The sequence below is a fragment of the Stegodyphus dumicola genome, chromosome 12 (assembly GCF_044657685.1).
Source record: "Stegodyphus dumicola isolate Sdum_Otavi_A_Nest chromosome 12, ASM4465768v1".
Lineage (NCBI taxonomy): Eukaryota > Metazoa > Arthropoda > Arachnida > Araneae > Eresidae > Stegodyphus > Stegodyphus dumicola.
Window position 1 is genome coordinate 12849619 of NC_140779.1, and position 16974 is coordinate 12866592.

Genomic DNA, 16974 nt, shown 5'->3' on the forward strand with positions numbered 1-16974 from the left:
TGAACTTATTAACCGCGTCTTATTTAAAACGCGGTTAATAAGAAAAATAATAATGATTGGAAATAATTATTATTTGGAATAATAATAATAATAATAATAATAATAATAATAATATAATAATTAGAAATTATTATTATCTGGAATTATTATTATTATTATTATTATTATTATTATTTTCCAATTATTATTATTTAATAATTGGAAATTATTATTAAAAAAATAATAATTGGAGTGAATGAATTATGATTTTGTTTTGTGTGTTTAGTTCTGGTATTAGTCGGAGATATTGTTGGAAACAATTATCAGTACTACGCAAGGTACTGCTACAGGTATATTATCAACAGAACACAACAATTTGTTAAACAATATAAATTGAAATATATATTAAATATCTTATATCATATGTAATGACAACATTCTAGAAACTGATTCTTGTCAGATGGCTGTAAGATAAATTAAAGATGCAAACTGCTCATCAGAAATAAAGGATACTGACAAAAATAAAACACAGTTGTAACTTTTTGAAAAAATGATAAGAGTTCGCATAAAAGCGCTATTTAACGTTAATTATCATGTTGACTAGTTGGTTAATCTCAAAATATTGAATTTCTCGAAATATTGAATGAAAAACTGAATTCAGGGAAATTTTAAAATGATGCAAAAGCCATCTTTCCAGTTTTGGGAAAATAATCTTTTTACTTCCTTGTACGAAGTAAAAAGGAAGTATTGTAATCTCGAAAAGTTTCAGGCAGCATATTTCAACGAAAATATCCATTTTGACCGCTATCGAATGAAATTTAACGATGTTTTTGCGTCATATTTGTACGTAAGGACAGAATAAAATACTCTTTTCCTTCAAAAAAAATTATAAAACTGCTTTAAAATTAATTCTGAAGAGAATTTTTCGTGGCGTCTGTACGTTCGTGCGTACGTACGTATCTCGCATAACTCAAAAACGAGTAGCCTCAGAACGTTGAAATTTTGTATATAGGACTGCTATAACATGTAGATGTGCACCTCGTATTTTGGTTGCAATCGGCCGCACCAAACGTATATAAATATATTTATATATATATCCACTCTATTACCCGGCTCAGTGATCTCAGTTTCTTTACACTTATATGTTGGTAAATAGTACATTTTTTGCTTTAAAAATGATTGAATTATGTTGTTTTTATCTTTAGGCTAAGGATTTTATGCCTTTAGTAAATCTGTGTGCAATATTTTTAGAATTATCAGCAATTTTAAAGTTCTTTAATTGCCGCTAAGCTTTTTTTTAATGGCGGCCATTGATGTTTACATTTGAAACAGGAGACTAGTGGATTTGTTGCCTATCTAGAGAAACTTAGCTTCGCAACAACAAAGATAACGCATTCATTTCTTATTGCGAATTAAATCATGCTTAATTCTTTCTGGAATTTTTTAGAGGAAATAAGCGTTTGAGATTTACTTCGCAACAACAAAGATAACGCATTCATTTCTTATTGCGAATTAAATCATGCTTAATTCTTTCTGGAATTTTTTAGAGGAAATAAGCGTTTGAGATTTACTTCGTAATTTTTTATATAGATATTTTGAGTTTTTATGTATTTTTGCCTTCTCGCGAAGTGAGAACTGAATTAATTGAATAAGAAATACTCAATCGTCTTTGAAAAACTGTTTCTGTTTTGTTTTGTTTGCTTAATTTCTTTTATACATAGTTCTAGCTTTATTATAGTATTTGAATAGAACATGTGGCAACGATTAGATAATTCTTTAAATGATGTACATTTTGTGCATTCTGAGTTATAATATGAACGAAATATAATACTGTTAAGTAAACCTAGCGCCAGAGTGTCGCTATGGTAAACAAAGTGAATTTTAAAGAATGTATTTATTTTGTTGTGGTTTATGCGCTGTCGGCGAAGTAGGTTTAATTCAATCTAATAAGTTTAAATAAAATGGAAGAAAAAATGCGTATAATTTAATATTCCGTACAAGGAAGTCATGTGGTGTACACATCAGATTTTTTTATTATGGGATATGGTCACCTCTCACAAAAACCCAAACCTCGTATTTTAATTTCACAGAATTTAACCAAAATGCTGATCATGTCTTATTGGAGCTGCATTCCACTTTGAATATACTTAAGTGTTCAAAGAAGCATTTAGAGAACTGTACTTCGGTGGCTTTATGTCCAAGTATTTTGACGTAACATGTGCTGGATACAGACAATCCATTAGCAAGATATTATTGCCAACAGTACCCATGAACAGTTTTATTTGTATTCCAAGATCTCAGTCATATTTGTAACCGGTTACAGAATCTCCATAAAAAGGTGCAGCTTAGTACCGCCGTTTTGATAATTATAACTCAAAACATGAAACTGCCTCCGTGGAAATGGAAACTTTCATCAACAAGAAAACGTAATTTGCATGTTTCTCGCTCATTCCAGATGCAAAGTGTCTTCATCCAAAGATTGTCATGAAGTGTATTGTAAGGGTTATGTCTAGACTTCTTAATCAATAATACACAATTCGGTACCTCTTTGGTCCTTTGAACATTGCGACAGCACCACCTTAAGGACACCCTTTTGTAAGATGAAAGAAATGTGACAGAAAATGTATTTTTTTTTAAACTTTAAATCCAACTAAATGAAGCTTCTGTGAAGAAATCGAATGGCTGTACGAGTTGCTGTAGCAGCCTTAATGCTTAGAGAAATTCCTCTATAGTCGCTTCGCGGTTTCTTCGAGTCGACAATGCGGGTTGGTTGTTTCTTTGGCTACCTTTGGCGAGGCCGTTTACTAATTGATTCATTGCTTAAAAATCAGTCTGTTTTTGGTATGACACTTTGAGAGTTTTCAGTTTTTTGGAGACTTTCATTTGTATTACCTCTTCGAGTGTATTAATTAACCGTCACTTTTGCCCTTTACAAATGATGTCGTTGAAATCATAACTAATGGAAATTGTTCGCGCTCACAAACCGCATAAAATTTAACACTTACGCACTCAGATTCCCAATGCATGTATTGTGCAACATCAGTCGTTTGTTAAGGGGACTTATACACCTTAAAACCCATAAGATCTTCGAATATGTGACTGTTACAAGAATTGGGAGGACTTACTTATTTTAAAAGCAATTACTTCCAACTTTTTACAGCTGACTACATAATATAGCTGCTTTCTGAAATCGTAATCAGAAAGTTTGTGTTCCCACAAATATTTTTATAATTTAATCCGCTCTGTGACAACATTTTTCGTCATGTTTCCACCTTGCACGCACAGTTTAAAACATTCTGTTGCATAATTTAATTCCATATTTAATATATAAATTTTGTATATTAAATTTGGAAACTACTGTGAACCTAAAATTCTAAGAATTTCGTGTTAATTTTTTATTTATTTGGAGCTGAGTTTATAAAATGTATTTTATTAAAAAAATCTGTAATGTTTTCGTGCATAAATTTTTTTAATATTAAAATATTCATCAGATTTTTCGTTCAGTTAGAAAATAGTGCGCATATAAAGAATTCCATCTAATTTCAAGTATGTGCCATTAGCCATTTTTAAAATATCACGCGCTCAAGGTGGAAACATGATGAAAAATTATATCTCAAAGCGGATTAAATTATAAAAATATTTGTGACAACACAAATTTTCTGGTTACTAGTTCCCGAAGCAGCTATATTATGTAGTCAGCTGTAAAAGGTTGGAAGTAATTGCTTTAGAAATAAATAAAATATCCCAATTCTTGCAACGGTCACATATTCGAAGATCGTAAGAGGTTTAAGGTCTATGAGCTCCCTTAAAACCTCATAAAATTTAACACTTACACACTCAGATTCCCAATGCATCTCTTGTGCAACATCAGTCGTTAGTTACCATGTTTGCCTAGTTCACGTCTGGTAGTTCGGTCTGAGGTTCGAGTTCCGCGAACGGGCTGGCTGCATGGGTGTTTTCCTGATTTTCCCCATGTGTAACGTGTACACGAGCCAGTTTCCCTTAAAAAGTCCTCCACGAAGGCATCCTTCTCCTTAGGCAGATAGCCCTAGTGTGCTTTGCCATAATTAAATACACCACCTAGTTCACGTACATTCGCAGAAGTCAATTTTGCGTTCGCAACTAACATAAGTACGTATCATATTCGGAAACTTAGTACCGTTTCATTCTAGCGCCGTCGCAGCGCTGTGGTAGGCGTCCCGCGCATGCACACTAGTCTTTCTTGTTCACTGACTTTCGCCATTTTGGTTGCTCTATGTTGTGTTTTCAGTTTGCTGTGCCATTCAAAATATTTAAGACAATTAGTTCCCCCGCCGACTGTGAGATTCGTGCCGTGATTAAATTTTTGAACGCGAGGAATGTTAAACCGGCCGAAATTTATCGTCAAGTGACAGAAGTTTACGGTGAATACGCGATAAGTGATGGAATGGTGAGAAAGTGGGTAAGAATGTTTAATGCAGGTCGAGCAAATGTCCACGCCGAGGCTCGGAGTGGTCGGCCTTCTGTTGTCACCGATGATTTGGTAAGGAAAGTTGATGAAGCAATTCATGAGAACAGACGCTTCACAATGACAACTCTTTCAGAGGCATTTCCACAAATTTCACGTACTGTTTTGTTCGAAATTGTGTCTGACCGCTCGAATTATCGCAAACTGTGTTCCCGATGGGTTCCAAAAATGCTCACTGATATTCACAAAACAAAGCGACTTGGTAGTGCCCTGACATTTCTCACGCGGTACAGTGATGAGGGAGAAAACTTTTTAAACCGAATTGTGACAGGTGATGAAACTTGGGCGTTTTATTTCACACCAGAATCGAAACAACAATCGATGGAGTGGAGACACACTCATTCTCCGAAAAAACAAAAGTTCAAAGTGACAATGTCATCACAAAAAATCATGTGCACTGTCTTCTGGGATAGGAAAGGCGTTTTGCTTATTGAATTTCTTCCCAGAGGTGAAACCATTAATGCGGCACGATATTGTGAGACTTTAACAAAACTAAGACGTGCCATTCAAAACAAACGGAGAGGAATGCTCAGTAAAGGAATTGTGTTGCTCCATGACAATGCTCGGCCCCATACTGCTTGTGTCACTCAATCGTTAATTCGACAGTTTCATTGGGAGCAGTTCGATCACCCGCCGTACAGCCCGGACTTGGCGCCGTCCGACTATCACTTGTTCCTGCACATGAAGCGCGAGCTTGGTGGCAAGCGCTTTGGATCTGACGATGACACGAAAAATGCTGTGCAGTCGTGGTTATCGAAACTGGCGGGAAGTTTTTTTGACGATGGTATACAAAAACTGGTCACCCGCTATGACAAGTGTTTGATCATTGGCGGAAACTATGTTGAAGAATAGCATTTCCACAAATTTCACGTACTGTTTTTTCGAAATTGTGTCTGACCGCTTGAATTATCGCAAACTGTGTTCCCGATGGGTTCCAAAAATGCTCACTGATGTTCACAAAACAAAGCGAGTTGGTATGCCCTGACATTTCTCACGCGGTACAGTAAAGAGGGAGAAAACTTTTTAAACCAAATTGTGACAGGTGATGAAACTTGAGTGTGTCATTTCACACCAGAATCGAAACAACAATCGATGGAGTGGAGACACACTCATTCTCCGAAAAAACAAAATGATACGAAAAATCTGACGATGACACGAAAAATGCTGTGGAGTCGGGGTTATCGAAACTGGCGGGAAGTTTCTTTAACGATGGTCTACAAAAACTGGTCACCCGTTATGACAAGTGTTTGATCATTGGCGGAAACTATGTTGAAAAATAGTTTAAAACATGTATTTTCATGTAAAAATAAAATTGGATTCGAAAAAATTGTTTTACTTTTTTTTTTTTTTTTTTCAAAACGGTACTTAGTTTCCGAATACGCCTCGTATTTACACAGTTGGACAGTGTTTGAAAACGTTAATGAGTGAACACGTTTTTAGTTCATCTTTGAATTTATACTAGCAGTATTTGTCTTGCGCAACAATAGCATTTTTCAGGTCGAGCTGATGATAACGACTTTCAAATTACTTAATACAACCTTGTTGTTTAAAATTAAAGCTCGAGATTTTATAAAGACTCCGCTGAAGACGTCACGTCTTCAGCGTACAAAAAGCAAATTTCTTCCAATGCGGATACTATTTTTGTCAAAGATATTGGTTTTGGTAGTTGAGAGCAGACGAGGACACCTAAGCAGGGATCAAACGATATTGCTCGTCAATTGCAATTTTCTGCTCATGCAAACTTTTTAAGGGTGTATTACCCTTCTATACAAAATTGAATGCTGTCAAACATGTTGAAATTTGATGCTTCAGCAAGGATGACGTAAATCTATGTCAATATTTGCTGTCATATTCATAATTTTATCGCAATAAAAAGTGCAAAACACGAGCATGTTTGAGCGTGCAGCATAAAACTAGATATCTCTGCTTCCTGTAAAAAGAGGTATCGTAATTGTTCCCTTCGTAACGCGAAGAGCTTTTCTGTGTCAGCCTAAGGATAAATTTTGCCTTAGTTTTAGTTATAAAACGGAGATTGAAAAGAACAAACATCAACGGGAGATGTGAAATGAAGCATTTTGTTGGGGGGGGGGCAAACGGAAGATTTGAGAGTGACAAACACAAAATATTTTTTGACAAAGATGTAGTTGAGACATATAGTTAAGATGAGAAGGAGAGGAAGGTTTTTAAGAGTTTTGGTACTTAAGGGGTTGAAACGATTCTCTATTTTGACGAGATGCAAATTTTATTTTCTTTGTGCAGTAAAGGTTACTAAAGCAGTAGTTTGTGGAAGATAATACTTTAAAATCTGAAGCATGTAACATACTTTCATTGCTAATGGAAAGAGAATTTTAAGTAATTTAGTAATTATTTTTTAAATTCTATTATTCTTATTTTCTAAGGAAATAAAGCTGAAATACGCTGAAAAACCTAAAGGGAAAAGTATGCGAGGGAGAGAAATATAGGACTAAATTATATATGTGATGTACCAGTTTTTGTCCGGATTAAATAGATTGTTGAAGAATCATAGATGTAGTCGTAGCTTAAATTATCAGACGATAGGATTAAAAAATAGGATCCATTTATTATATTTCATGGGAAATAGCAATTACAAAATCAGATATCCGGAGTAAATAAAAAGAATTACTAATAACTTTTTGTATGAAGTTTACTGCATCGTGACATTTAAGAAAAAGCCCCCTATATTCCTTTGCGAGTCCTTTTATAGCCTCTGGAAAGGCAGAGCTTCAAAGAAATGACGTCAGCCAATCCAGTTCGCTTTAAGTATTTCCAGAACATTCTATAACTGTACGTGTAGAAAAAGGCGGGAAAAACAACTTGATTACGGGGTTATGGATTTAATTCCACGTACTTTCAAATAAGAAACCGTCGCCATTAAAAAATGAAAAGAACATGCAGTTAGAAATTTAAGTGTATTCTTGGCTATGGAATTTTATTATTACAAATATATATGTAAAATATAAAAAATACGATGGTTTTGCTCTGCGCGAACAGGCAGCGTATAATTAACTTTTCCCAATTTCAGGATCTTTCCTCTAGACCAGTACTTTCGAGAACATTCTGGTATGTTATATAACCGCTAGTATAAATATTGAGTGCGCGCCATTTTCAGTGAGACTGCTTTTTTTCTACCGCTGATACAAGACCTTGCTTCTGCTCATCCCATTTTTTTTTCCCTTTGTTCGAACAATATGACATAGAAAGTCTAAATTTAATCTTACTTAGTTTAAATCACTATTGAATATGTAATTTAGACAATTTCATCTAAAGGCAGAATGATTTATTGTGAGATCGAATAAAGATGTGGAATCTAAAAAGCTACATCTTTGTCGTCATTTTGCAGCCTTCTACTCAGCCACAACAACGCCCGGACTCTGATGTATTTATACCGTCAAGCTTTGTCATTTTTGTGCCTGCCTGCCAAAATATTACACTTATAGTATATATTTTACGGTGAAACACCGAAATCTGGAGAATGTCGACTTTCACCCGTGAATGTCAACATTCACATAGTCGCTTGGTGTATGTCCGAAATATTTTCCAAATACTCTTATTTCTGACTTAACCGGTGAATGTCGACATTCCCCATGTACTAATGGTGAATGTTGAACATATAAGAATATTATATTTCCTTCTCCGTAATTCATTCGCGAAAAAACGCACTTGAGACTCAGAATAAGAACTTGAGAATATAAGAACTTAAAACACACAGTACATTCTAAATGAGGAAGGAAAATAATAGAAGTTATAAACTTACCAAATTATGTGATTCAAATCTTATTTATCGCAACAACTTAAACTATTATGACACTTTGAATTGCACAAGAGGCCCTTGCTTTTACAACTGCATTTATTTGTGGAACACTTCCTTTTGGAATGGCAGCGTGTACATATACTCCTCTCTTTTCGACCTACACCAGAGGCATATCTGTGATTGTCGACATACACCGGTGAGGGTCCGAATGTACAAGAATGTAAAGAAATATTCGATCTTTCATCGACGTATTTGGTGAATGTTGACATTCTCCGGTGAAAGTCGACATTCTCCAATTTCGGTCTTTCACGGTAACATATATACGCATGCAAATATAGTATGTATATATGCAAATAAATGTATATATAAGAATAATTTTAATTCGTTTATTTTAAATTATTTTTGAAATTATAAGAATGTCAAATTATTCCTTTTTAAAATTATTAAAGTTTTATGCATGAGAATTTTTTATTTATTTATTTTTAGGTCGCTTTTGAACTTTTCATTTTAAAATTCATCATTATTAGCAAGATTTTCAGCCTCTACGAATTTATTCACATATGAACAATACTCTAGGCTCCAAAGGAATGAAGTGGAAACAATTTTTATGACTTCGAAACAAAGGAAGAGGAAAATAAAATAAAAAAAATAATAATGAAAGAATGTACAAGTGTAAATACATATCATTGCGCCGAAGCTGTTAAGACTAACTTCTGAAGATAGGCAATGAGAGGTAACGTTTTTTCTCTTTCTAAAAATGTAAGTACCTGTACTGAATACTGTTAATGAATATTCGTCGTCATTTAGTTATTTTTTTCACGAATGACTGCTTCATCTGTAGAAATGAAGTATGATGTTTTAGCTTATCCTTGTGCTCTTTTAAGTTATAAAAAATTTAATATGCTACGCGGCAAAATCAAAAGATATCACGAGAATTAAAGCTTGACTTCATTTTATTGAAAAATACTTAAAAACAATTTACACAAAAGCATTATGTAACATAAAGTGCCGTATCTGCCAGGTGATTAATCTCGAAATATGACTTTAAAACCGAATTCATGGGAAAATTATCTTCCCTTTGTGCATAAATATTTCTTAATTATGGTGTATGGTTACCTCTGACAGAATGGCAGTTCTCATGCTGATTTCGTAAATTTCACCAAACTGTTGATCGAAGGTTGTAGAACTGCACATCACTTTTCTGAATGTGAGCATTTCACATCCTACCGGAACTAAGAAGACATATGGTACTTAAAGCACTTTGGTGGTCTAATGTAACCTTCATGTGCTAAATCGGATTCATGTGCTAAATCGGAGTAAGCTGGCCACCACATTCAAATATTCCCTTCTGTTTTTTTTTTTTTTTTTTTTTTTTTTGTATTCTGACACCAGAGATACTCGATGCGGACGAGCATTATCATCCAATAACAAAACATTTGACTACTGCTTCTATAAACAATCTTACACGCAATTTCCAGACGCATATACAGTGTCTAAAAAAAGTGATGGGACACTTGTGCTTTACAAAAGGAAACTGCAATAAAATAAATTTTAAAAACATGTAAAATTTTTTGTGGGTGTGTTTCATACTTAAATTTAGTAACAATTATTACATAACATACATTTTCTCAAAATATTAAAATATTAATTTAATAAAAATACAATTCTTTAGAACGGAGCAGAAAATGGCTCACTTAAGTGATGGGACGCTTACTTTTCCATCAAATATACTACGTACTATGCAACAAAAATCGTCTAGTAAGCAATAAAAATATCTTTTGGGGTATTTATTTTTACTCAAAAGCAATTGCCAATAATTTATAAAATCGTCTGCAGTATTTCTCTCCAGTTTGTTTTGGAATTTTTGTGTTTTTTTAGCTCTGTGCAGCCATGAATGCTAAACGAAAAGAAACTTTGCCTGGAATTCGAAAATTAGTTATTAATTTGCATATTGAACGTGGAAAATCTATTAGAGAAACTACTGAAACAGTTAACTTCAGTCATTCAACAGTTTTCAATATCATTAAACTATATAAAAAGAATCATATGATTCAGGATAAAAGAAGACCTGGCCGACTATCAAAGCTATCCAATGGAATAAAGCGAATTATCGTTCGAAATCTTTAAAAAAAATCCAAGAATGAGTGCTCCTAAAGTTGTTGCCTGATTTACAAGCATTATATGGAGTAATTGTTAATTCTGAGACTATTAGAAGAGTAATTCGATCTACTGGATATCACGGTGGAGCAGCCAGAAAAAAATTCTTCGTAAGTGAAAAGAATAGAAAACTCAGACTGGCTTTCGCAAAATCCAACATAAATAAGAATTCTGATTACTGGAATGTAGTTATGTTTGCTGATGAGAGTAAATTTAATATATTTGGTTCTGACGGTAGAATCTTGGTGTGGAGAAAACCCAAGGAAGGATTTCGCAAACAGAACTTGGTGTCAACAGTAAAACATGGTGGAGGAGGAGTTATAATATGGGGGTGTATGTCGTCCGCTGGAGTTGGTAATCTTGTTTTTATTGACAGTGTAATGGATCAGTACAAGTATATTGACATTTTAAATCAAAATTCGAAATCTTCAGAACGAAAATTGAACCTTCATAACGATTTTAAATTCTACCAGGACAATGACCCCAAGCACAGTGCTTTGAACGTTAGACTCTGGCTGCTGTATAACTGTCCTGAAATAATAAAAGCACCCCCACAATCTCCACAATTAAATCCCATAGAGAATATTTGGCAAGAATTGGAATCAAAAATTCGCAAATACACCATTTCTTGAAAACAACAATTACAATCGGTGCTTCAAGAAGAATGGGGTAAAATCACTCCAGAAATCACAAAAAAGTTAGTCGAATCCGTCCCAAGAAGATTAAATCATGTTTTAAAAGTAAAAGGAAATCCAACAAAATATTAAAACCTTTTAAAAAGTAAAATTTTTGGATAAATATTTGATGGAAAAGTAAGCGTCCCATCACTTAAGTGAGCCATTTTCTGCTCCGTTCTAAACAATTGTATTTTTATTAAATTAATATTTTGAGAAAATGTATGTTATGTAATAATTGTTACTAAATTTAAGTATGAAACACACCCACAAAAAATTTTACATGTTTTTTAAATTTATTTTATTGCAGTTTCCTTTTGTAAAGCACAAGTGTCCCATCACTTTTTTGAGACACTGTATGTCTGACAGGCTGCAGAACCTTCGTCAAAGATATGCAGCTCACTGCGACATTTGTTATTATTATTATTCCATCTCAAACCATGAAGCCCGGTCTCACGTGAACAAAGGAAGACAAAAGTGAGTTTTTTTTAACTCTCTCCGGATGAAAATATGTTTAGAATCGGAATTCGGGCAATATGTGGGCTCGTCACTAAGCAGTACATGATCCCATCTCTCTTAGCTCCACTGAACATGACCACAACACCGCCGTAAACAATGCTGGACACAAATATTGATAATAATTTGAGTTCCTGTACAAGCTTGAAAGTATAAAACCGACACTTTTAGTGTCATTTCACTGTTGCTGCGAACTAACAATGACAGAAAAATGTCTTTTGGACTCAGTTGCAACTCTTGACGACCCTTAATCAGATTTTCTACGAACTGAGCTCTTAAAAACCGGTTCCAAATTTGGTATTTTGAGGAATATTCAGACTTCGGCGACATCCACTTGTGTTTCGATCCTCTTTCAATCTTCCAGTTTTCCACCACTTTTCCACTACACATAAATCATGTCATTTAGTGATAACTAATGAATACTTATAGCTCTCAAAAAACCACATAAACTTTGAAAAGCATTACACATACGAGTTCCAACATGGCGCTCCTCGCGCAAGGTATTCTCACTCGTCTATTTGCATAGGTGCAGAAACCCGATTTTGCATCCAGTGTTAAATAGAATATAAATAACGTTACCACTGGATATTTGTTGAAAACTTTAATGGAGAGTATATGTTTTTCAGAGTATCCTATCCATGAATTTTAACGAGCATATTACAAGCATACACACTGTAATTTTTCCGAAATTGTACAACCATTAAAGGTATTCTTAGAAATCCATTTAACTTCTCGGAAAATTTGCGAGAAATGCCAGAAAAAAGCTTTATAACTAACACAGCTTAGTATGTAACTGTGTAACCATACACAGTTTAGTATACATTACATATTCTTACAGGATAAAGTACGATAAATTACTCTCGCGCAGGAACGCGAGGGTATTTATTTTGATGATATTCTTTCAAGAATATCAAACCTGATTTTTTACCTGTTGTTTACTCATGGTAACTAAATAAATAGAAAAAATTGCCTTGGTTTTGTTCGTTAGAAAATTTAAATTTAGCATCAGATTTCGAGAGTTTTTGTGTGCGCTTAAGGATATAAAGCACTAATGGTAAGGTTGTAAAGATGTGTGCTTAAGGGGACTCATACACTTTAAAACCCATAAGATCTTAGAATATGCGACTGTTGCAAGAATTGGGATAACTTATTTATTTTAAAAGCAGTTACTTCCAACTTTTTACAGCTGATTACATAATATAGCTGCTTTCTCAAATAGTCATCAGAAAGTTTGTGTTGCCACAAATATTTTTATTATTTAATCCGCTTTGTGACAACATTTTTCGTCATGTTTCCAACTTGCGCGCACAGTTTAAAATATTCTACTTCATAATTTAATTCCATATTTAATATATAGCTTTTATAACATCTGGAAACTACTGTGAACCTAAAATTCTAAAAAGTTCATGTTAAATTTTTATTTTATTTTGAGTTGAGTTTGTAAAATGTATTTTATTAAAAAAATTTGTATTGTTTTCGTCCATAAAATTTTTCAGTATTAAAATATTCTTCAGATTGTTGGTTCAGTTAGAAAATAGTGCCCATATAAAGAATTCCATCCAATTTCAAGTATGTACCATTAGCCATTTTTAAAATATCGTGCGCGCAAGGTGGAAACATGGCGAAATATTTTGTCACAAAGAGGATTAAATTACAAAAATATTTGTGGCAACACAAACTTTCTGGTTACTATTTTCCAAAGCAGCTTTATTATGTAGTCAGATGTAAAAAGTTGGAAGTAATTGCTTTAAAAAAAAAACAAAATATCCCAATTCCTGCAACAGTCACATATTCGAAGATCATAAGGAGTTTAAGGTGTACGAGTCCCCTTAAGGTGATAAGGATTAAAATTTTTTAGTGAGCAGCATATGTCATGCACTATAAGGAAACATGACATATTCATAAATATGTTGATTAGTTGTATAGTGCATGGCATATGCTGTTTCTGATGATAAAAAGAATGAGAATATAAACAATGAAGAGTCTACAGTGAATGCTCAGTGATTCGGGATAGGTTGCTGTCTTTAAGCCCTTAACCTACGATTTAGATTCGAAGATGTTGGGCCGAAATTGTATAAAAGCTCGCGCAGCGTTCGGGACATTTGCACGACTTGTGTAACACGCTAATCCGGGCAATGGTAAACATGACGAATTATGTAATTTTCGAAGAAAGTATAGGCGAATAATTATTGATGATACATCCGATGACGATCAATTACCAGAGTAATTGATCCTGGCTTTGGAAAGAAATAAGAAATAGTCCAAAAACCTGGGACTATACGATGACTCCTGGCATAAGAGAGGAAGCCTTATGTCAATTAGGAGGAAGTGGAGGAGAATTTGATATACCGTATATACTCGCGTATAAGTCGATACCGCGTATAAGTCGACCCCCCACTTCCGAAATCGATCGAGAAACTTCGAAAAATTTTTTTTAAGTACTACATTTATTCAAAATCATCTGAGGAACAAAAGTAAATATACGATAAAAAATACATTGGTAAATAAACAAAATCAAAATCCTTCAACTTCCGATTCATGGGCAGATTCGCCAAACATTTCATAGAACTCTTCTGTCGTCATTGGCTCGTCATCATACATATTTTCAGTCTCCAACTCCGTATTGTTACAATCACTACTAGAGCCTTCGTCGTTATTTTCCCTTTCAAAAACAACATCATCTTCCGTGCCATCTAGTTCGTTGCTAATACAACATTTTTTTAAATGATTTTATAATCATTTCAGAGGGTATTTCGTTCCAAGCATCTTTAACCCACTGAGCAATTAATGTAATATCGGGCTTTTTAATGTTGCCTCCCTTTGTAAATGTTGGTCGACCGGAACTAATCCACTCTGCCCAATATTTTCTAACATTTACTTTAAAGGGCTTATTGAGGCAGACATCTAGGGGTTGAATGAGGGATGTTAATCCTCCCGGAATTACGGCCGCAGTCGTTTTTAGGTGTTTTGTCACTTTTGTCACTTCTTCAGAAAAGTGTCCACGAAAAGAATCCTTTACTAAAAGCGAAGGTTTTTTTTTTGAAAGCTGCTCCCGGTCTTTTATCCCACACATTTTTAAGCCAATCGACTGTTCCGACAGCATCCATCCATCCCTTTTTGATGGGCGCGAACCAGCATACCTGATGGAAACACAACGTTTTTCGGTAAAGTTTTTCTTTTAAAAATGATCAACGGACGATCTTTAAAAATGACTATCTGCATTTCTCTTTTCTTGGCGTGTTGGCGAAACTTTTTTATTGCTCGATATTGATCGGTTGTTCGGGGGCCGAAAATTCTTTGGTTTGATCGAAACGTACTCTAGTTAAAGTATGAAACTCTGTAATTAGTTCGTCACATAATTTAAGTCATGAAATTACTTCAAGTAAGTGGCTTATTTGATAAGTCGTACAATTTGAGCGCGGGAAGAAAACAACTGCATTATATAAAGAAATTTTTGAACTTCCGATTCTTTTAATTTTTTATGGCCCCGCGTATAAGTCGACCCCCCCCCCCCACTTTGAAGTCTTTTTTTTTTGTCCAAAATATCTCGACTTATACGCGGGTATATACGGTACTTAATCTAATATTTGATGACACATTTTGGAACAATATTGTAACCGAAGCGAATCAGTATGCAGATCAAGTACGAGAAAATTCACATAGAACACGAGTGTAAAAAGTGTAAAGTTCCGTTATATGTACCAGAAATGCTTTGAAATACATCTTACCGTTGCAGATTACTAATTTTGTATTTTGGAGTTTTGTATAAATAAACATTTTGTAATACTTGCGTCTACCACAATTATTGCATCAGACTGTAATTGCGTATCAAATATTCCACGTAATATTCACTTCTGGCCCGACCACCGTACGCAGGCTATGCCCGTGAAAGTTAGATTTGACCCGACCATCGTACGCGGGCTATGCCCGTCATTGTAGATTAAGGGGTTAAATGATATTGTGAAATGGATTTTGTTGTTTAGCACTGGTTTGAGGTCAAAATAACTTGAATATGTTTGAGGTCAAATACATATTCTCTCTCCTCGTTACAACTATTGCAAAAAATTAATGAAGCTTCTTTTTTTTTTTGAAATTCAGGCAATTAAAAAGCTTTTGCTGAATCTTGAAATTCACATCCAATTTGTTTATGTTTGTGGGTATTATGAAAATTCTGGAAATAAACGAACTGATGCTTTCGAGAAGCTGGCTCAAATCTTGTTGTTGATTTAAATCTGAATGTTGCAGTTTCCCGCTGGAAATGCTTTTAAAGAAAATATCCTATCTGCTTTTAGAATTATGAGTATCTTGGATCGCCAAAAGAAAGAAGGCCACGATTCCGTACTGCTTTTAGTTGACTAATATTAATTATCTTTAATCTCAACTCGTTTTAACTACGCATGGCAATTTCGAGAGTTATTTAAATCGATTTCAACTTAACTATAAGTGCCTTTTGCAGCTGGGGTAGTAGCCGTAAGGATATTCACATTCATCTTAAAATGTTTTTTGGCTTGTCAAACTGAGGAATAGATGAGGTCGTTTTAAAGGATTTAGGCGTAGTTTAGCTACCATTTGTAAGCTTTAAAGCAGTGGGCGACAACTTCTGTACCCTAGAGAGACAATTTAAATTATGTATTTAAACTGCAGTCACAGATAGCACAATATGCTAAAGCACATATACAGTGGCTCCCAAAAGTGTTCGTACACTTATGATTTTCATTGAAATAGGGCTCTATCCATTAATTAAAAGTAAACTTTCTGATTGAGATTTTAATAATAAGATCTTTAATATATTCGTAACAAAATTACAAGAAATATTTTTTAAATATAGCGAAACTTTATTTTTAATAAATTAATAATCAAAAAATGACAATCATTTTATCTCACAAAAGTCTTCGTACGCTTCAAAAAAATCTAGACAGATTAGTAAATATTTTCATTTTTCGTTAAATTAATATTTAGTAGGATATCCGTTAGCATCCACAACAGCTTTTAAAAGTCTGGGAACAGATTTTAATTTTTTTTTTTTTTGTTATTTCTGTATCAATGTTCATCCATTCTTCCATCATGACTGTTTTGAGTTCGCTTTTCGTTTTGATGTCGTGTTTTTGTACTTCAGTTACTTCTAAATGTGTTCTATGGGGTTTAAATCTGACGGCTGAGGTGGTGTTTTCAAAACCTGTGGACAATTATAGAGACACAACAGGCGAACGTTGGGAGCCATATGCTTAGGATCGTTATCATGATTAAAATTAAAGTTGTTTCCAATACCCAAATTTTGGGCTGATTATTTTAAATTGTCTCTTAGAATATTTAAATAAAGAGAATGATTCATTATGCCACCAATAAATATCAAATTACCTAGTCCTGAT

The 16974-nt window shown here is 34.0% G+C and overlaps 1 protein-coding gene across 1 annotated transcript in view; it reads left to right on the forward strand.

The window, feature by feature from the left end:
• The window catches only part of LOC118196852 (glycerophosphocholine cholinephosphodiesterase ENPP6-like), a 765277-nt gene that overhangs the window by 432471 nt on the left and 315832 nt on the right, over nt 1-16974 (forward strand). The window lies entirely within an intron of this gene.